This window comes from Mus caroli, chromosome 7 (genome assembly GCF_900094665.2).
Source record: "Mus caroli chromosome 7, CAROLI_EIJ_v1.1, whole genome shotgun sequence".
In the NCBI taxonomy this organism is placed as follows: domain Eukaryota; kingdom Metazoa; phylum Chordata; class Mammalia; order Rodentia; family Muridae; genus Mus; species Mus caroli.
In genome coordinates, this window is record NC_034576.1 from 73,056,810 (window position 1) to 73,080,000 (window position 23,191).

The 23,191-nt window shown below is 38.9% G+C and overlaps 1 long non-coding RNA gene across 1 annotated transcript in view; it reads left to right on the top strand.

Moving 5' to 3' along the window:
• Window positions 1-23,191, top strand: part of LOC110297832 — a 111,194-nt gene that overhangs the window by 66,552 nt on the left and 21,451 nt on the right. The window contains exon 12 of the long non-coding RNA XR_003837138.1: window positions 7,824-7,948. This is a non-coding gene — a long non-coding RNA (uncharacterized LOC110297832). The remainder of the gene's footprint in view (window positions 1-7,823; window positions 7,949-23,191) is intronic.

Genomic DNA, 23,191 nt, shown 5'->3' on the forward strand with positions numbered 1-23,191 from the left:
AATCACAGCACTCAGGAGGCAGAGACAGGCAGATCTCTGGGTTTGAGGCAATGTCTACAGAGTAAGTTTCAGGACAGCCAGGACTACACACAGAAACTCTGACAGAGAGAGAAAGAGAGAGAGGGAGAGGGAGAGGGAGAAAAAGAGGGAGAGAGAGAGAGAGAGAGAGAGAGAGAGAGAGAGAGAGAGAGAGAGTAAAAATATAAATATGCCAGGATCAACTTTCAGGTGTCATTGGTTCAGATTCTTAAGATAGCAAATACCCTCGGGCAGAAGCTCATCCTGTGTGTTGTACAGGAAAGAACATCAGTATGATAAATCATTAAACCCTCTACATATGACATCAGGATTACTTAAGTGGTGGCTTCATGCCAACCGGAAAGGTCATGTAACCATCACCAAAGAGTTAAATAAGTTGTCTAGCTGTTGATGGTCTGCTTAAATCATCCCTGAATTGTTGGCATCTTTCCCAGAGTAGGTACTTGTTTAAAAAAGGGAAATGAAAAGAGAAAAAGAAAGAAAATCATGGTGTATCCTCTCCTGTTTGTGGATCCTCGATCGTAAAGAGTTGCGTAAAATCACGTGTGCATGTATGACATGAGAACCACGTAGGGCGGCTGAGAAAGCAGCTGAGTTGGTAACATACTGGCTCTGACCATTGGAGGACATGAATTCCATCCCCAGAAGGCACATCAAAAAAGCTAGGTATGGTGGCATATGCTTATATGACAGAAAGATCCTTGGACTGGCTGACCATCCAGCCTATACTACTTAAAAAAACACAGGCAAGTGAGTCTGTCTTAGAAGCAAGCAAGCAAACAAACAAACTAACTAACAAAAACAAAAAACAAAAAAAAAAAAACATTTCTTAGGAAGGTACCTGCCTGAACAATGGCACCCAAGGTTGTTCTGACATCCCCCCCCCACACACATGCATACATACATGTTGTACTCCATCATAGGAACAGGTTCAAATAAATGCACACAAGTGTCTGCTCATGCGCATACACACATTGCACAAAGAAGAATTGAAATTGTAAGGTGTAAAGGAAATTAATGGGAAGGGGAGAAAAAGGACAGGAGTATAGAGAAGAATATACTCAAAAAATATGCTATATACTTGAAAGTATGCTTATATCTAGTACCATGTGAGATGAACATATGACAACTAAAAGAAAGAAATAAAGAAAACAGGTTTTACTAGTAAGATTACGAAATGGTAGATCACTCAGTGTGCCTAGAAACTGCATAGGAAGCAGGCTTGCCTCAGGCTGGACCTGGTGTTGAAGTTTCTACTGACAATTTGAACCTCACTGGGCTTTGGCCTGCCCTAGCTACGGTGGCCATCTTTGCCCTTGCCCTTATTGTTTCTGAATATGGTGAATGTTGGGCTTATTCCACAGACACAAGATCAGTAGGGCTTTTACCCCATCCCTGGTTGTAAACCTTCTTCTCTTGAAATTCCTGCCAGAACCATGCATTAATGCCAAATGTTAATTCTTGCTTAGGACATGATGTCCTATAAATGTTATGAAGGAATATCATTTTTCCTGTAGAACTGAAGGTATTTTTCAGGCCGTGTTACAGACGGTTAGTTTCCCAAGTAACATCTGTGGGTCACCTGCTTGCCTGTGAATTGCTTCTAGGCTAACCCTCAACCCCCAATGTTATATAATCCTTAGAAGGAATTCCTGAGCAAGAGAGAATAGAACATCATTGACATCTGAAAGATGTGTAAAGATTTAAACCAAAACAAAGCTTCGCGAATAAAACGGTCCCACCCACCCCAGCTAATACTTGTCATCTTCTCTACATGATCCTACCAGTGTGTTCAGGACTCCTACGCCCGAGGATGCGCCCTTCTGAACTAAAAATAAGAGAACAGACTCAGCTTTTGGGAGGTCTCAATGGCTTTGTTTCATCTCCTTTGTAAATATATCCCTGTTGACACCACATGTGCTTCCCAGCTTTCGAAGCGCAGGCATTTGTATGGGGAGTATCCCTGGGCCCTGAGCAGACGACAAGACATTTGAACAGTGTGAGCTGAAGTCTGCCCAGCTAGGCTGGTTTGTTATGTCGTTGAATATTTCTCCCCTTTATAGTCTTTGAAATGTTTTGAATTAAAATAGCTTACTCAAGGTCACTGAAGGCATATGGTCCTGCTCAAAACTTTAAACAAAACATTAGTTTTTACAACCTTTTGTAATTTGGTATTGTATACAACATGGTCATATGCGGAGTTTCTGTAATCTTTTCAGTGGGTGATAGAAATATGAGAAGCAAATTTATAAGCCATTTAGCGAAGCATTTAATCAATTTCATGCATAGGAAACAACTCCGATGCCTTGGCTTTATCAATCTTTCTCTCCAGCAGAACCACTAACCCACGCGGTCTCCAAACACAGCCTGGGTGGGGGAAGGGTGGAGACCAAGGAGGAACCTTTTCCTGTGGCAGAATGGAAATGTCAGGGCTTCTGAAGCCGGCCTGACGCACTTAGCAGCGTCTCAAAACCTTCTGGAGGCTGTTAACGTATTTTAGACAAGGAGCTGGGATCTGGTGTTCGGAGGAAGTTTTCAAGGCCTTTTACTGCAAAGTTATTCATTAAACACCCTTTAGCAGAGTGACTCTCACGTGCTCAGCCATACAGATCGGACTCAGCTTTGGGCTCCAAGAAATATTTTTAACAAATCCATTGCTTTCAAATGCATGAAAAAGAAAAAAACAAAGCAAAACTATTTACATTACAAGGTAACTTGTAAATCCCGGAATCAGAACAATTGTTTCAGAGTGACTGAAAGCCATGCACTTGCCAGGGTTGCCCTAGAACTTTGAAGAACTTTCTGTCTTCTATGGTTTGTATTCTGGAGGTGCCCTGACTTGGTTAAAGAATGAATCCTGCTCTAGGGCAACATAATGGCTTAGTATTTTCTTTGCTGCAGTGTTAGAATCTCCCTTATAATGCTTTACTGCAAACCATCATGTTCTTCAGTGAAGATGTCTTGAGGGAGCAGAAGGTGATTTGCTGATAATTATTATCTTCTAAACTCTATTAAAATTGCATTAGGTCCATTTTGTCCTCTGAAATTGGAGCTAGTACAAAGGTACACCATTTTCCTTCCTCCCTCCTTCCTTCCCTCCCTCCCTTCCTCCCTCCATTCCTTGCTTTCTTCTTGAGAAAGAGTCTTGACCTAACCCTGACTGTCCTATGATTCTCTGTGCAAACAAGGATGGTTTCAAACTCTGCCTCCCAAGTGCTGAGATTAAAGCTGTGCACTTCCATGTCTGCTTATCATTTGTAATTTAGAAAATGATTTTCTGCTACTAATTCTGGAACCTCAAAAATAATTCTAAGATCTTAGAAGTAAAGGGATAATAATCACAATTTTAGAACCAGGGGATTTAAGGCTAAACCATTTGTCTTACCTTCATTAACCTCATTAGCATGAAGGTGGTAGAAGATAGAGCTGGGGTCTTTGGCATTACTTTCAATTCAAGTTGCCTTTCCACTTCAGGAATGTGACCCATCAATGGTATATATCTTGACAGTTCTCTGTCTCTCCAGAGGAATTTAGAGGACAAGCATCATGTCATATCACTGTACAGTTGAAACTTACTTCATTGAATTCTTGGCAGCCTTACCCTTGTTAGTAGAAATAGATGTACTCCTCTCTACATGCTTCATGGCTGTCTGGGTCAAGTGTTCTACAATATGCCCCAGGCTTGTCCCACCTTTGGGTTATTACAACAGTGTTTTCATGAACCTCTATGTAATGGTTTGTATATGCTAGGCCCAGGAAGTATCAGCATTAGAAGGTGTGGCCATGTTGGAGTAGGTGTGGCCTTATTACCCTAACTGCTAGATATGTTTTCACATCTACAGGCTAAAGCAGAATATGAGGGTGTCATCCACATATTAAATAATGGGTTAGATGGCAACATCATTCTTTTCTGCTTTAGTGTGGTCACTTGGTCAGAAAGTATGTAATTCAAGCATTGTAACTCATTATCTGTAAGAGCAATGAAATTATCCATGCACACATCCATAATCTCTTTAGAATATGTCGTGTCTGAATTCAGTGCTGACAATGATATTCCTAGCAAATCACTAGAGCATGCCCTGTCAGTTAGTTGGCTTTTCAGATAAGAACAATTGGTTTTACCCAATTTCCTTTGCACACTTTTTGTCTGTTCTTCCTTGTGACTCATAGGATACGTTTACAAGTACCTTAGGGAAAGTTAACAATGTAATTCTGCCATGACCAGGATTGCTTTGTTGAAGATAACTGTCAAGGATTGGAAACAAATCTCTAGACTCTCTCAAACTCAGCTTTTAGAGTTTATTTCTAGTGATGAAAATCAGAAGCCAACTATATGTCCAAGAGTAGTAGATTGATTGCGCACATTTAGCCAGGTAGTATTGAAACATTATATGGATGTTAACATGCCATGAAGCTTATGATCATATCGAGAAACAGTTTTCTTTAAATTATTACATCTATTAACACATATTAACTGTACAGATTAATGTGTTTCACCGTGATATTTCCACATGTGTATATATCATTCACTCAGCATGGCTCCCCTTCCTTCTCTCTGTCAACTTTATTCTTTTTCAGTTCCTGCTTCCCAGATTCTAATTAACTTAAAGGGATAGAGACTTTTTAGATCTCTTTTTGGATCTTTTTAGATCCAATATGGTCTTAAGGAAAGCTAAGAAGCATACTTCTATTTGAGCACTGCTTCTATGTACTTAGACCATGAGTTTGTGAGTTATTTAATCCTTTTGAGGTTTCTTTTAATCTACTATTGAATGGATGGTGGAATACAAGCCTTACACTCTCCTAGTGTTCTTGGTTGCAAACTGCGAGCTGAACAGAAGAATTCCATTGGCAATGGAGAGAAGCTGGAAGGGCTTGCACTATGGAAGAATATACACAGTTCTCACTAGCAAGAAGTCCAGGACGAAAAACTTAGAAATTATCCCTGTCCTGCCTAAAAAGGCAGGACGAAGCAAACATGAGAATGCTCAAAGCTTCAGCATTGTAGCAGAACTCACCATAGGGGTTTCTGATGCTGGAAACATATATGTTTCCTGACCTGGACAGACTGATCTTATTATGAAAGGGTGAGGACAACCAGCAGATGAGATGCCCAAAGTATCTTACTCATCCCCAGAGAACTGTGACTTGGGGAAATGACTGGAAACTAAGGGCTATGCAAATACTGCTTTACTTACACGCATTTTAAAGGTAAATGTTGGAAACAGATGAAATACCTTGTAGCCCACTTAATTAGCTTGTGAGCCTTGGCAAAATTTAGGAGCTGTTTGGAATGGGATCTTTTGCCATGCTGTAGTGGAGGATGATGGAGACATGATTAGACATGGATTGAGGAGGAAACAATGCGTAGGAATAGAAACATTTAGATTGTTCATGATTCTTACGGGTGTCTTGTCTACTTACTCCTTGCTTTCTAGGGTGAGCAAGTAGCTAGGGAGAGATGATGTAAGCTAGGCTTTTAAAGCTATAGGTGCTCAGGCACTCAGGGGCTCTTGTTAGAGTCTTGATTCACTATTTCTGGGCTTGATCCTGAGACAGCATCGCTAAGAGGTTATTTGATGCTACTCTTGTACCTTGAACCACACATTGATTTCAGGCTATGGCTTGTTAAAAACCAGGGTTATAAGTTTCTGAATCAGTAAATGTGGTGGCTTGAATATGTTTGGCCCAGGGAGTGGCACTACTGGAAGGTGTGACCTTGTTGGAGTAGACGTGTATCACTGTGGGGGGAAGTTTTCAGACCCTCCTCCTAGCTGGCTGGGAGACAGTCAGTCTCCTCCTGGCTGCAGTCAGATCAAGATGCAAAATTCTCAGCTCCTTCTATTGCAGTGTCAGCCTGGACACTGCCAAACTCCCACGTTGATGATAATGGACTGAATCTCTGAACTTGTAAGCCAGCCCCAACTAAATGTTGTCCTTTATAAGAGTTGCCTTGGTCATGGTGTCACTTCACAGCAATGGAAACCCTAACTGAGACAGTAAACACAATATTTTTTTCCTAAGAATTCAAAATAATAGTATTGTACAGACCCATAAGAAACTACAGAATTAGAAACTGTAAGATCAGAACCACAGAGATAAGTCAGTAAAATGCCTACTCTGCAAACATGAAGATCAGAGTTAGATCCTGTTTTTTATGTATACACACACACACACACACACACACACACACAAAACAGGCATGGCAGCATATTCCTGTAACTTTTGCCTTGGGAGAGGAGATGGAGGGGGAGGAGAAGGCTCGTTGGCTGGCTAGCCTAGAGAATTCAATGAGTTTTAGATATAATGAGAGTCACTGTCTCAAATAAAAGGTGGAAAGTGATCAAGATAAATACTTGCTCTTGCTCTTGGACCTCCACTTGTAGAAGCACACACACTAAAATGTACAATTTACCAAAATACCATGTCCACTTAGCTTTACAGTCAATTTTATGTGTAAGCAGTTAGACATTTTCTCTATCTGACATAAAATTAATGACTTTTTTCTCTATGTACTTTATCTGCCTTCCATACTGCTGCAGATTTTACTTTCTGCTCTGACATGCTCACTCTTATTCCTGGTAGTGTCTCCTTACCAGTGTGTCCACCAACATATCTCTGATCTTCTTATGCGACTGTGTTTCTTTCTTCCTTCCTTTTTCCCCTAGATTTTATTTCACTATTTTGTGTGTATGAGTGTTTTACCTGCATATATGTTTGTATACCTCATGCATGCTTGGTGCCTAAGGAAGTGGTAAATCTCCATGTGGGTGCTGGGAATTAAACATGGGTCCTTTGCAAGAACAACAAGAGAAGTGTTCTTAACCATTGAGCCAACTCTCTACCCCCTCAAAATGTGTTTCACATTCCCTTTATGAATGGACTTGAGTCCTGGATTGTTCGGTATGCCTGAGCTTTGGAGTCTCATCTCATCTGTGGACATGAGAACACCTCTGTCCCTATGTGTCATGGTGCACACGTTGAGGTCATAGGATGCATTGTAGGCATTTGTTTTTTCTTTCAATCATGGATTCTGGGGATCAAATTAAGGAGTTCAGGCTTATTGGCAAGCACCTGTTACCTGGTGGGTTATCTTTGTGGCCCCTCAAACATCTTTCAAAGTGTAAGATGCTAAGCATATAACATTTTGCTGTTATGGAGTAGCTCTATAAATAGCACTAAAAAGATTTTTTAAATTCAGTATAATTAATATCCTAAATTACTTCTGTATTATTCAATTAATTAATATTATTTAGCCATGGCCTTTCCCTATTAGTAGAATGTCTTATAAGTGTCTACTGGAGGAGGTGACACGTAAGCCTTGCTCGAGGTCAGGTTGCGTGTTCTTGAAGCACAGGCTGCATTTTTATCCTCTTGCATGGTTCTGCTTGGAGACTGAGCACTTTTCTCAGGCTCTAGTTGCCTCTGAAGGCTGTGGGGTTTTTTCACCTCTGGGTTGTGCAAGCCCATTATGAAGTGTAGCACTTTCTGTTTATGCCTCATTATGGCAATAGTTTCCCATTGGTGTTTTGGTTTGGCCAGAGAAACAAGTCTATGACTGTGTATGGACATTGCCTCCTGTTTGCACACCACTTCATCCCTTTGGGCTGGGAAGGCAGCAGTTCAATGAAGCTTGTCTCATCTGAGCCTTTCCTTGCTAGAGCATTGTGTGTGTGTGTGTGTGTGTGTGTGTGTGTGTGTTTTGTCACTGTTGTTGTTTTTCTATAGTAAATTTCTTGGAAGAGAAATAAAACTAACCTTTTATTTATTTATCTTTTACAAAGTTGGCCTTTTAAACAGGTGAGGACCTACCTCTACAGAAAAGTGGTTCAGCTGCTTGGACATGGTGGCACACCCCTCTACTGCTGGCACCCTGGAGGAGTACACAGCAGTTCCTGGCACTTAGTAGGTATGAAATCAAGAAACCCTGTCTCTAAACAAACAAATAAGCAAAAGCAAAGGTCAGTGCCCTGAGTTTACATATAAGCTTTTTATATTTATTTTATGTATGTGAGTGTTTTGCCTGTATGTAGGTATGTGCACTACATATGTGCTGTGTCTAGAAAGACTAGAGAAGACTGTTAAATGCCCTGGAACAGGAGTTATAGATGGCTGTGAATTACCATGTGGGTTCAATCAGAGATATGTTCTCCGCAAAGCACTGAGTGCTCTTAACCACTGAACCATCCAGACAATTAAATATAAACTCTTAAGAATGCAGATTAGTAGATGCTGGAGTATGATGAAGCAGAGTTAGATGTGGAGAGGCCAATTGAAACACACTGACTTAAGCCCATGGGACTGGAAAAAAGGGGCTGAGGTTATACTGGGTTCCTTGCCTTCTCTGGGATGTCCTCAGCTAGTTATCTCACCTGAGAGATGCTCTCTTCCCTACTGCTAAGGGACTCATGGAGTAAGCTTGCTAGAATCTATACTTGGCAGGAAAAAGAGATCGTTGTTTTTAGGTCCAAAGTACAACAGATGTCTAAAACAGTTCCTGGCACTTAGTAGGTACTTCTTTTGTATTTGTTGAGTGAATAGCTTCCTTCCAGAATGACTGACATGCCCAAGCCTTTTTCTAAAGCTTTGCACTGTTTCTCTGAATGTTTCTTGGAAGGTATGGTTTCATTGGGATGTTTCCATTGTTCTTTAGCATTAATAGTTAATGGACCCTGCCAGGAAAACAACCCAAACATTAACAACAGAAATCTAGTACCATGTTTAAACATCTCCAGTCTGTGGATGGTTACATATAAAATACTAGTTTGAATTGAAGCACATGCAACCATTTGAAGCTTCAGCCAAGTTTAGACTTTCTCTAAATTGTTTGCAAAACAACATAGCTTATGAATATACCATATCCATTGAAAAGAATAATTCCAAAGATTACCTCCACTTTCCTCCCATATATACCAAATAACGCCAACAATCCAAATTTACTGTGATTATTTTCATTTGAGTACGTGTGTGTGTGTGTGTGTGTGTGTGTGCATCACAGTGAGGTTTTTGAGGTCAAAGGACAACTTTGCAGGAATTGGGTTCTCTCCTTCCACTTTGTGAGTCCTGGGGATTGAACTCTGGTCTTCAGGCTTGCGGGCAGATATGTGTACCACCTGAGTCTCCTTGCCCATCCTATAATAGGTTTTGACAGACTTCATGTGTTGTGTGCCATGCTAATGAAGTTAGTAGGAAGTAATGTACTGACTTCTGAGGACAGAGGCCAGGAACTGTGTCGTTTGGCTTTGTTAACTAGAAAAGAAAAATATACTACTGGATTTGTAGTTTTTATTACATTCAAGAAATGAATTCTCATAAATAAAATTGCTTAGACCAGCTTCTAATCAGAAAGTTGAAATTATCTATGGCAATGTAACCACTAAAACCTTGTATATTATGAAAGCATTTCAATAATTAATGCATGCTTCATCTAGAGTAATTGACAGTGAGGTCATAAATGTAATGGGCCATCTGTATTTGATTTGTACATGAGAATCCTTAAAGGGACAGGCAGGTAACACTTTATTATTTCAGACAAGCAAGATTTCTTCCAACTTCTTTAAGTACCAGAGACATTTATTAGATTTCTTTGGAAGGCCTATTCATGTTTTTATACAGTTTCCATTCTTCTTGCTGCCTCTCATTCTTATGCCATAATTCCCTTTAGAGTTTGATATCTATAAATATATGTATACATAAATAAACTAAAATTATAAAAATGAATATATATATTCAGTATACAGTAAACAGTGTATGTATACACATACATACAAACAGTACACATACATACATATATTTATATGTGTAGCACACATATACACACATATATTTATATGTATATACATGTGTATGTGTATATACATGTACACGTGTATATGTATATATACATTGTTTATGTATATTTGTATACAACACTGCTTACTGTATACTAAATATATACTCATTTCTATGTTTTTAGTTATTTTAAATATACATATACATGTACATATATATTATATATACATATGTATCAAACTCCAAAAGCATATATAAGTATATATATAAACATGTATATATGCATGCATATTATATTTGTGTATATGTATGTATATCTGTGTATACATGTATATATCTATGTATCTATATATCTAGGTGTATATATATGTATACATGTATATATGTTGTAATGGCTACTCCTGATTGTCAAGTTGACTACATCTGGAAGGAACTACAATCCAGAAATGGAGGGCACACCTGTGATCCAGATCTTGAGGTTGGAAGATACAAGCTTCTGACCTGGATCTTGACATGGAGATATTGAGACATAGTTGCTAGGAAAAGCTTAGGCCCAGGCAAGGTAGTACACTCCTTTACTCCCAGGAGCCTGAAGCAAGCAGATCTCTGAGTTCAAGGTCAGCCTGGGACAAAGCAAGTTCCAGATCTGGGTGTTGTGATATATACCTTTAATCTGAGCCACACCTTCTGCTGGAGGCCTACATAAGGACCTTGGAAGAAGGAAGACTCACTCTTTACTTGCCAGCATATCTGTTGGAACCTATCGCTCCAGGATTCTAGCTTATCTGGAAGACCAGGTGAAACAACTTGCCGTGTGGACTGATCAACTACTAGACTTCTGGACTTCTCATTCACAGATGCCCATTGTTGGGTTAGTTGGAATACAGGCTGTAACTCATTACAATAAATTCCCTTAATATATAGAGACATTCCATAAGTTCTGTGACTCTAGAGAACCCTAACTAATACATTTGTGTGTGTATATATATATATATATATATATATATATATATATATATACACTGTTTTTAGTCTGACTATATGATGACTTCTGACATCCTAAGCATTTCAATGATATCTTGGAAGCCACCTATCTACTGTCAGTATGTTAGAAGTTCTTCCCAGTGAGATGATTTATTCATTTTCCTCAGTCACACCCCTTTAAGTATTTAATATAACATAAACACTTAAAGTATTCTTGCAGGTTTTGCTGCTCTGTGAGTCAATCTACCTTGCTTATATTTGTTAACAAGAATAATAGCACTCGGGTCTTAATGAGAATTTTGTAATTGCACCTATTTTGGTATGAAATAAAATATTCATATTTCTGGATATAACATGGTCATGAGAAACACTAAAGGATACACAAGACTTTCTGGGCAATAAAACCTAATGGGCATTGCATAGTTGTCTAGAATCTAGTTCTTACTTCGGACTCAAAAGCTTATCTACAAACAACCTTCATCCAGATTGCACTGACCATTTATCATTGGCTGGGATACAAAAAAACCAACAAGGTCTCTGTCTGTCTGGATCTTGTATTTAATAAGTAAGATGTGTATGTGTATATGGCATATGTATATGATATATGTATATGTATAAGGCATCATATACATAGCATAAATCTTACAAATATAAAACTGTATGGTTACATAGGGATCCCACATAACCTCCTTCCCTACCTCTATTGCCTCTCTTTCCTGTCAAGGCAAGGACCTAAATTAGCCATGCTGATTCTTTTTCTCTTTCCTCTTCTGCCCAGCCATCCACAAGTTCTGCAATGCTAGCTGCCTAGTTCTGCTTTTCTGTCTCCCTCTCTATGGTCATAGCCTTTTTCCTAGTAATTTGAGGGAGGAAGACTGGTACATTGAGACAGCATCTAGTATCATTTGTTTATTAGATATATTCTCCATACTGCTGTCAGAATGAGGTCTTAATCAATAAAATGCTACTAAAATGATATAATTTCTTTGTAAACACTCTTCCTGTGACATTTTGATAATTGTCTTGCCTGCAAAACTTCTAACACAGCATATATAAGGAAAACCTTTGTTAGCATGGGCTGAGCCTGGCTTTACAATGGCAAATTATTGCCATATACCTCACTCTATAGTTACAAGAACGTAAGAATGGCATCCTGTACTCTACATGCTAGTAACCAGCATTTTCTACTTTACATATTGTTAAGCGTATCTTTAATACAAGACCTATTTAGATTTATGTGCTTGAGTACAAAACAACTGTTTGTCAAGAAGGCATGTTGCATGCTAAAAGAGAATAACAATATATAAGCTATATAAATATTTTAAGTGTTGGGTGATGGGCCTTTTGCAAACAAGTCAGTTCAGTGTTTATGAAAGATGGATAAAAGATTTTTGGATGGAGAGGTACATATTTTAATAGGTTGGGTATACGGAATAGAGCTCGGCTTTGGAGATGAGTGAATAGATATTCAAGGACAGCTTTTTGGTTGGGACTGGTCCTGATTTCCCAGGCCTAAGATAATGGCATTGTGGGGATGTCCAGTAACATCCTTGGAACATTGTGTGCTTAAGTAGAGTTGGAACCCATGCTGGAAGATACAGTGACACAGAGCAGAAGGAGGGTAACAGAGCCATTTGGAAGGACAAGAATGTTAGGCATGTTAACAAACAAACAAACCTGTGCTGAGAAGTGGGAGAAGACTTCTTGATGGAACAAGAGAAAAATCGCCTCAGAATGGTACATTACAAGAGAACACATAAAGAGGAAGATGACAATGAAGATGGTGGCAGTAACCCCTGACACACAGCATTTACAAGAATACTGGGAGGCACCAGATCACAGATGCACAGAATTGACAATAGGGCAAATAAGAACCTCAAAACATTTTCCTATATTAGTTAACCATTTAGTCTTTCTTATGCTCTATCTGACCTACCTCTTATGGGTATACTTAAAATTGTATTTTATACATATCGGCTAATAAAAATCCCCTTTTACTACTAATAAAATAGCAACAATATAAAACCAAAACCCCAATTAATAATAAAAACTCTAGAGATGCCAACAGCTTCCCTGAAGCCTCACAGCTTGTCGGTGACAGAAGTGGGATTAGAGCATGGTTATCTAGAATTCACAGGCTCCTTGAGAGATCTATTGTCAAGAGGGAAATGGATGGAACTATGGTTTCTTCTGTCAAGATTCTACCTGCAAAGCCATGTCATGGAGTTGACAAATGACTCTCAAAGCAGAAAAGTTTCAACAAAGGACACTAGAACACCAGCTAGGGTCTCTGTTACTGCCTGATTCAGATTGTTCCTACACATACATGTTCCCTTTTTAACTCTCTCTGCTGTGACTGGATGGGAAAATTAATTTCCAAAGAGGTTTGGTGTAATAGTATTTAGCAAAAGAAAAGCAATTAAAAGCCCAGCCTGTAGACATGGGTTATTGTAGAAGGCTTTAAAACATCTTTGATACCCAGAGTCTTTAAGGCCACTGGATTAAGATTCAGGGTTGAGGTTCTCCTTCCTTGTCCTTCTCCTGTTTGCTCCTCTTTTCTTTCTTATGCTCTGAATATGCTTTAGATATTTATAATACCAATAATGCTTGTGACTACAGGAAAATAATTAAAGGTGCTCAACATAAAGTGATAATATTTGAGGAGATGGGAATGGTAATTACCTTGATTTAATCATCACACATTTTTAATTTATTGAATTATAACACTATGCCCTAAAAATAAATACAAATAACTTGGCAACAAAAAAGTAATTAAGAAATAATGTTGCTAGCTCATAGTTATGAGTTCTTATTTTGTGTCAGGTACGTTGGTGTGTTATCTCATTTGAAACTGTTGGCTATTTTATGAAGATAAAAAAAAGTTTTAAAACATAAGTTATCAATGAAGAAAAGGAGAGTTGAAGAAAAGAATCATTTAATTAGTGAGTGGGAAAACTAGAGTAAGGTTTCAGACCCATCTTGATTAGATTCAGTGTCACATTTTGGCGTCTTATCTCTGTCTCTATTTGGCATTTGGTGAACTTAACTCCTCTAATTCTTGAAAGCTAAGTGGGTTGTACATGCATTTCCCTGAATTAGATACTTGGAGGAGAATTGCAAAAATGAATTCCAGCCGTTTGTAATGTGATTTTTTTTTCAGCCACGGAGATGATGTCATGTATAAATTAAGATTATGGGATTTGTTGTTGCCAAGGCTCATACCTGGTAAATGAATAGCTACGATGCTCCGGACCATATGTGATAGACACAAAGGAGAAAGCAGAATCATAGTTACCAAGGGAAGAGTGAATGTGATGGTGAGGTAGGTCCTGGATGTTAAAGGAGAGCTGAAGGACCAAAGACAGAGGAAATGAAACTTATCTCGAGGCCTTGTTGGAAGAACTTTCATGTTTTTAGCATAATGTGGTCCTTGTAAGGACCATCTGCTTCTCCAAACTTCAGTTGCCCTGGAAGAGGCAGCTAGAAACCCGATGAGGTTCTGCTTCTGGTAGGTGAGGTTCCCTGTCTGCTATCCCAGCGCTTCAGCCTATAGTGATGGGGCACATCCTTCTATGCGTTCTAATTCTTTGAAGTCTTCGTCCTATGCCTCAAATCGAACAGTGGACTCTCAAGGGAGACTTCAGGAGATACTACAACTCCTTTAATATGACTCAGGCACCGAAGGCTGTGACATTGAGGTAGTACCCACGGTGGGGGGGGGGGAGAGAGAGAGAGAGAGAGAGAGAGAGAGAAGAGAAGAAGAAGAAGAAGAAGAAGAAGAAGAAGAAGAAGAAGAAGAAGAAGAAGAAGAAGAAGAAGTAGTGAATGAGACACCAATAGGCATTCTCAATGTTGTATCATTAAAACACACTGAAGATCTTTGAGTCCTGAAATACAAATTTCTGAATGACTATATCCACCAGAAGAATCAAAAGGAAAGCTGTAACTCACAGTGGCAAATGATTTAGATTTCTGGAAGAAGAAATAGATGGAAGGACAATACACTACAGCCACCAAGACACAGGAGGGTAATTTAAGTGATTAAGAGCACAGATTTGGGAAGTTTAACATGCCCAGAGAAAAAAGGAGAAACAGCTGAAGCAATCACCAAAGCCCCAGTGAAAGAGATCTCTGAACTGTAGAGATGGTAGTTTTCCTGGTAAATAGAGTTGAACCTGAGACAGGATTAAGGTTTACAAATCTAATGACACTAAGTGAAGACACACAGCCAGCCATGCTCAGGAAGCTCCTGGACGTTCAGCAAAGATGACACTGGATTTGCTGCAGGGTCTCCTCTCTCAATTGCTACACCATCTTCCCTAGCTATCATCATCCGTGTTCAACGATAGTCACTGATGAGTGGTTGCTGAGGACTAGACGTCTCAGTATTTCAAACCCAGATGCCACAAAACCAACTGTGGCAACAGGGAATGCTGCTCCTCAGCCTTGCTCATCCCTCTGCATGGTTTTGCTTGCTCATCTCAATCCTAAGAGCACCACTCAGTGAAGTCAAATTCTTGTCGCAGGAGAACAAGGAAACCTGGCCTACAGTTCTAAATATAAAATTCCCAGAATCCCTAAACCAAACCAAAGCCCAAAATGTCCCCTAAAACCTCTACACTCCCAAACCAGTAGTGTTTTCTGCTGGAGATACAGGATTTGTGACTAGGGAAGGGATGTTAATATAGGCATTACGCTTAGGTGTAACTTCGCAATCTGAAAGGCAGTAAAACTGCACACAATGAAAGCTAAAGGTAGTAAAATAAAAAGTCACGTGAGAAACGTTTTGACTATAAAGAAATGTAAATAACTAAAACTTTTATTCATTTCAAAGGAATATGATTTGGAAAAGGTGAGAACTAATAGTGTCTGCTACTTGTACTGTCATTCTGACCGAAACATCCAAAGACATCTTCATGAGTGCTAAATAAAAGAAGATCAACAGGAATGGAAACCACGAACCACAATGAGAGCTCAGAGTTCTAGAGCAAGGGTATATTACTGGACACAAGGCTGCTTTGCTGGAATTAAAGGTTGTGAGACCTTTAGGGACATAGGGGCATGGAAGCAGGATAAAGTCATTTGTTAATTATTATTCTAAGGGGAGTGAAGATTAACTTTAATAGTTAATGGAGAGGGAACAACCCAAAATGATTCTTCTGTCCAATTGCCAGACAGAATCAAAGAATAACAAAATAACCAACCAACCAGTAAAAACAACAATATAAAACTATAGAAGGAGTAGAAATGAGATTATAAGTTGGAGAAATGAAATAAATAGTCATTATATGTAATGTGAACAGATGTAATAACGTAAGAAATGTCAGATTGGGTTAAAAACAGAATTTAGCTATGTGCACTAGATTCACAGCTGTGACAGGATGAAATGTGAGGATGAAGCATTGGGGAAAGGTTTCCTCCATGATTGGATTGTACCTGATAACAAAAGTGAAGCAAGAAACCTTCAAATTCAAATGAATCTGGACACAGACTCTAATTCTTTCAAAATGTCTACCAAAGATATGCACTATGGTAAAAGAAATAACTCACTAGGGATGTTCGGTAGTCACAGAATATTGAATAATTTGGCAGCCCAATAAGAAAAGTTGCATAGCAAGAACTATAATAACTGACTATAGTTCTGTTGGGACTATTTCATCAACCATTTTCTGAACTGGATAGACTGAGCAAACCTTTGTAAACATGGACATACTGAATTTGAGCACAATGGTCAGTCGTCTGGACTGCCCATAAGACAAAATCGCATACAAGTGTGTATAGACATCACTACACAGAGAATTAAGATTCTTACCTTGTTTCATGAAGCATTTGTAGAAGTTAATAGGTATTTTGACATGCATAAAAACCTAAATAAATTGAAGAGTAGAGCTTTTATAGGCTGCTTTTCTGATCATGCTCCAGTAAAACTAGAGATGGATATAAAAATCTGACAAATATTTCATAAAGTTAAGAAGTATGCTTTTAAACAATCCTTGGATCAAAGAAGAAAATTAAAGTTATAAATTAGTGTCTGGGGAACTAGCTTAGAGGTTAAGAGCACTGGCTGCTCTTTCTTGCAGAAGACTTGTGTTTGGTTCCCATCATCCAGAGCCACCAGCCCTCTGTAGCTCCAGTTCCAGGTAATCTGATGACTTAGGCTCCATAGGGCCTGGGAAAAGTAACACCCCACCCCAGACACAAACATATACACACAATTAATTTAAAAATAAAATAATATTTTTAAATGTACAAATGCAAATTAAAAGGTAACTAGATAAAGCAGGAATGTGGAGGAAGAAATTAATAAAGACAAAAGTAAAGACTAGAAAGCAAACATAAAAAGAAGCAACATTAAAACTGGATTCTCTGAAAGTGTTAATGAACAACATATAACCTTGTGAAACTTGATTAAGGAGAAGAGAAAGAAACTAAAATAAATAAACATTAATATGGAAAATATAATCCCAGGTAAAGAGAAAATAAGTCATTTTCTTGGTTCTAGACATCGTTGTAAATATAAAGAGGCAATGGATGAATTTTGAGTAGAAGCACAAGTGCTTAAAATTATTTTAAAAATTAGAGAGGAAGCATGAACAAATTCATTATTGCAGTGTGATTGGAAGTTCTAAGGTCTCTCAGTGAAAAGGCATCAGACCGCGATACTCCACAGATGATGCTGTAGTCTTTTAAGAATTCCCTTTCAGTGTCATATAAACTCTGTATCACCAGAAAAAAAGAAAGATAATAAAAGTACTTGTGAATGTTGCTCCCAAAGGTTGTGCCAAACCTGGTAACTAATTTCAGCAAGGAGCTCTAAGCAAAGGATAGCCATACATCCCATAACAATGTCAGACCAGGTAGATGACCATGATCCCATAAGACTCGAATGGAGTTGAAAAGGTCCCATGACCTAGTGACATTATAGCTGTCCTCACATTACAACACAAAGCATGACTTCTGGGTTTGCTCAGACGCTGTAAATGACCCTGGGATACCAGTTGTGTGAACTGTAACACTACAATTATGAACTGGGCATAATGTTTGGATATGGACACTAAACAACTATGCTACCCTTTATGTTTTTACTAGCTATATATATCCTGTCACTATGTTTAAGTATACTCCTTACCAAAAAAAGGCTACTGGAAAATTACAGTGAGTTCTAAGAACCATTATCATCTAACAACTCATTTGTCTTTAATTGAAAAATTTTTGTACAATATATTTGAGTGTGTTTTTCCATTCCCCTTATTCCTTCTAAACCTTCCTATCCTCCCTACCCACCCAGCTGTTTTTCTTTCTCTTAACAATGACAACAAAAAAAAATTACAAAAACAAAACAACAAAATTCAAGAAGCACATCCTGCCCCAACAAAAATACAAAATGGAAATTAAAAATAAACAAGCAAAAGACAGATAAGACAAAACTGCCCCCACAAACAACAACGACGACGACAACGACAACAACAACACAGAGTTCATTTTCTGTTGAACAACTACTCTTAGACATGGGGCCTCTTCTAAGGTGTGGTTAATATTCCTAGTAAGACTCAGTTGGAGAAAACTGATTTTTTTCCTTTAGCAGTGAGTATCAACTGCAGATAGTAGCTTGGTTAAAGGTTGGAACCCAAGCTCATTCTCGCTCTTCGTGCTAGGACCCCATATACCTTGACCCTAAGCAGGCCTTGTGTGTGCTGCCATGGTCTCTGAGTTTATATGTGCATCAATCCTGTTGTATCTGTTTATTTGGAGTACTCTACCACCTCTGGCTCTTAGAATCCATCCACTGCCTCTTCCTCAGAGATCCCTGATCCTTAAGGGGAAGGCTTTGATGAAGACATCCCATTAAGAACTCAGTGCTTCAAAATTTCTCATTCTCTGCTTTTTTTTTTCTACTCATGGATCTCTGTGTTTGTTCTCAAGAGACTCTTGCTCTGATGTGGGCCTAGTGAAGCATTGATCTATAGGTATAATAAAATGTCATTACGAGCCATTTAATTATTATGTTCTTTAACAAAATGATAGGATTAGGTTTGCCTCTAGACTGGTGACCCATTTAGCCTCAAGTTCTTGGCCTCCCTATCAGTATCAGATATGAGCTCCATATCATGGAGAGGGCCTTAAATCCAATCACAGAATCATTGGTTACTTCCATAACGTTTGTGTCACTTCTGCACTAGTTTGTCTTGCAGGCACGTCTTTGTTGTAGGTTGCAGGTTGATGTACCTGGGAGATATTGGTGATTTATCTTTCTCTTCTGGGAGAATGCAGAGCACCTATCAGTACTGTGAATTTAATTATTACTGTGAATGCTAGTCAGTAGGGGTGAAACTTCAAGTTAGGTATCCTCTCAACTTCTCTGCTAACAACACATTTTAAGGTAATGTTTTTTTATGGCCATATCAGCAAACTAAACCCCATTGATATATGTAAAATGTAAGCATATCAGAGGACCACTAGATAAGATTTATCCCTAGTATACAAGAATGTATTCTAACCATTACAGCTGGATATATACAAATTAGCTAACCAGAATACGTATAGATAATGGGCATACTTTCTGTTTGGTCGTAATTTAGGTGACGGTGATTAGTGGGAGTTAAAACTCCGGTTTTTGGCGGCTTGGAGATTTCAGTGGTTAGAAGGAATCAAGGGTAGACATGGGGTGGGAATGGAATAATCTAACATTAGGCCAAGACAGTAGGTCTTTGTGTTTGTTGATTGATTTCCTGGTTTTGAAAGAATGTTTCTGTTTTAAAAATGCTTTGAGGAACTCATATAATGTATTTTTAATATATTTATCCTTCAATTCCTCTAAGATCCACTCGTGCTTCCCTACCCACATTGAAAACACACACACACACACACACACACACACACAGGGTGGGGATGGAGGGAGAGGTGACAGAGAGAGAGAGAGAGAGAGCTCAATGTCTGCTGTCCATATATTTTTCTACAAATGTTTATCCACTGGAACATTGTCAATCTACCAGCAACCATACTCTTCCTCTCCCAGGAGCTATCAATTCCCAACAGCTCCTCAACCCAACTCCTCTCTTCATGCTGAGATTCTTTTTTTTTCTGGCTTGAGATTTCACAGGCCTTGCACATGCTAGCTAATGGTTGGGAAGTATTCTTTTAAAAATGTTCACCACTATACTTCTTTACTTTGTAAGATGCAGCTGCAGAGAGAAGTGGTAAGTAAGGAACACGGTCAGGAATCGCACTAGGTGCTGTGAGGAGAGTGCAACGTAGAGTTTTAATCAGCATGGTGTTAATATAGGGGCCCACATTTGTACTTCATCAGTTGACGCCCTTTATTTCATCTTTGGTCAAAGAGAAGAAAACAGCATATTTAGAGGGAATTTTGTAACCTTACTTAGAGAATAAGATGGTTTAAATTGGTTGCAAATAGCCACTTCAAATGCTGATAGATTTCACCCATGGGACAAGACCTCCTGGTAATTTTAGGCACCCTCATGAGCCGATAGCTGCAGTCATTGCTTTATAGGTCATTAGAATGGTTTTGCTGGTCGTAATTCCAGAGGTACACATATAAATGCTGGGAAGATATCTGTGACCCCTGATTTCCTCAGCTGTCTTAGCTGGATACTTATCTGTGGGGTACACCATCTCTGAGTGAAAACTCTTCTATTTGAGTCTCTGGGACTCCTATGGGACCTCAGTGGTGTCAGGACAGGGAGGAGTTCTCTGGTTAGGTTTTTGTCACAGGCTGTCTTTGGCCCTATTCTGAGGATGCTTTTGGCTTCATCCGTGTCTGTCATAGTCTGAGAGTTACATGAAAGGCTTTCTCTCTGGTTTACCTTGAGAGAGTGGATTGCTTAGTTCACTTCTGGAGCCTTGACCATCTGACACCTTTCCTCTATTCAGGAGAGTCATCTGTGACTACAGGAGAGCAACAGTGTAGTGCTCTGTCTAAAAGATTCTGCTAAGGATATGTAAACAAAGCAAATCATGGACACCTCAGATGCAGAACTCTGTCACTTAAGTTGGAATGATGGCTATTAGGTCAGTGACTGTAAGTCTATCCTATAAACAGAGATTATAAGATTTAGACAGGGGCTTTGCCTCACACAGCAATGATGTCAGCAGCCAATGGTGGGAGCTGCCCTGCCATTTCTGCTTTATCATTTAAAGAGACAGTATCCAGGCTTCTAGTCTACATCTATCACATAGACATATTGATTTCCTTTCTAGAGAAACACATATTTCTTCCCTCATACTGAAATGATAAATCTGACAGATTTAATCAAACGTAGTTGTTCACAACTATAGAAATGTGTGTAGTACCTCATGTGCAAACAAAACACAGTAGCTTCTCAAGGAAGAATTCTGTGCAGTGGATTATTTGTAGACAAAACTTGTACTAGCACACATGTCTGGAAATATGTGCACACACACAGAGAGGCAGTAATAAAAGCTAAGTGGAATGTTAATATTATTTAAGATACTGTGTTTGTTCATAGTGCCATCAACAAATGTTGGTTTACTTAACATTTCTACTAAACTGGGCTCTTGGGCTGGGGATATGGCTCAGTTGGCCAAGCCCTTGCCAAGCATGTGTTAATCCCTAGAACCACATCAAACCAGCATACCTGTACATGCCTGCAATCGCAGTACTCATGAGGTGGGAGCAGGAGACTAGAAGGTCAAGGTCATCCTCAACTAATCATGGAGTCAAGGCCTAGGATAGAGGAGACCCTTTCTAAATCAAAGCAAAACAACTAGCATCAAATAAACAGAATAAAACAAAATTCTTAAAAGCCATAACCCCAACCTATTTCCAGCCTCTTTAAGGAGTCTGAGAGTCAGTAATAATGTGTAATGGTCCTTGATAATGAATGTTTTCCCCAAGATGTAACCTGACTTTCTGGAGAACATCATGAAAATGTGACATGGGATCCTGAAGTGTCACCATGCCTCTTGTCTATCCAGCTCCTCTCCACGTTGAGTTCAGTCCTCAGCTGTGATTTGAACAAGTGCAGTGCAGAACATTTTCAGTACTTCTCTTAGCAACTCTGAGTGGCTCTTATTACAGTTTTCAACACATCTGAGGAGAGCTAAGACTCCTTTCTTCAGAATGTAGATGGACATTTAAGCTGATGACATTAAGATGATATTCAAGAGTCTATAGGACAGAGTCTCAAAATGAACAGGCTTGGTGCTTTTTTATCTCTTTCATTGATTGGTTTGGTCCCCATCATTTTAGGCTGGATTGGTCTTACATGGTAACTTTAGATATATCTGAGTCTTCTTTTCTACGAAGTATGGATGTGATTGCCGCATGTTCGCATCTACTAGCAATCTCCTGCCTTAGAATCTTGGCATACATCTTGTAACAGCTGATTTTAAAGGTAAAATAAGAAAAATGAAAACGAAACAGAACTGATGTGAATAGATGTGTGGAGAAGCCACCCAAAGCCTTTCTTTAGCATTTCATCATTTAACAAATTCCATTTTTTGGATTTTATTCTCATAACTTTGATATTATATTAAGATATGTGATTTAAGAAGAGCAATATATTAGAAAGAAGCAAGTTATAGAAAAAATAATGCATATATGCTGACTTATTGTGTGGGGACAGTTATAATTGGTATTATTGGACAAAACCAGAAAACAATTTCCCTTTAAAGATGAGAGGTTTAGAAGTCTAACCACAGTATGCTGACTTTGTAATTTCTAAGTCTCTAAAACACAGACACACACACACACACACACACACACACACACACACACACACACACACACATTCTGTCTGTCTGTCTGTCTTTGTCTCTGTCTCTCCCCACCCCCCTCCATGTAATCCTTACGTCTTGTCAGCCACTTATCCTGTAAGGAATTATTGAGGTTCTGCCAACCACTTGGACTGGAAATTGGGTGTCTGAGCTCAGTACTTATTCTCCTGTTCCATCTACACACGGTCCTTCTGAGCGGTAGAGAGTGAATGCAGAGAGTGTGGACACAGCCCAGATGATCAGTAGGTGCCTTGCCAGAACAGTTTTGTTATTGTTGCTTGTTTAGGAGAAGCTGACATTTAAATTTTAAGAAAATATTGGTGAAGAATTTAAGATAAAAGTGAGAGAAGACTGCAGAATGGATAAGCTCATTCTTTTAGATAATCTGATGCCTTCTTTAACCTCCAGCCGTGAACTCAGTAACTAAACATTGATCTCAATTTCTGCCTGACGGATAGAGTTTGAAATTTTAGCCCCAAATGGAAGGCCTTTCTGATCCAGAGAATATGTGATTCTTTCCTGAAAGAATGTTTGTGATTCTCCAAACCATGGCTGCAAGACAACATGAAGAGGAGACATAAAATATGATTTGGAAGATGACTTAAACAAACTGCTCAGACAGTAATCCAGCCCTTCCCTG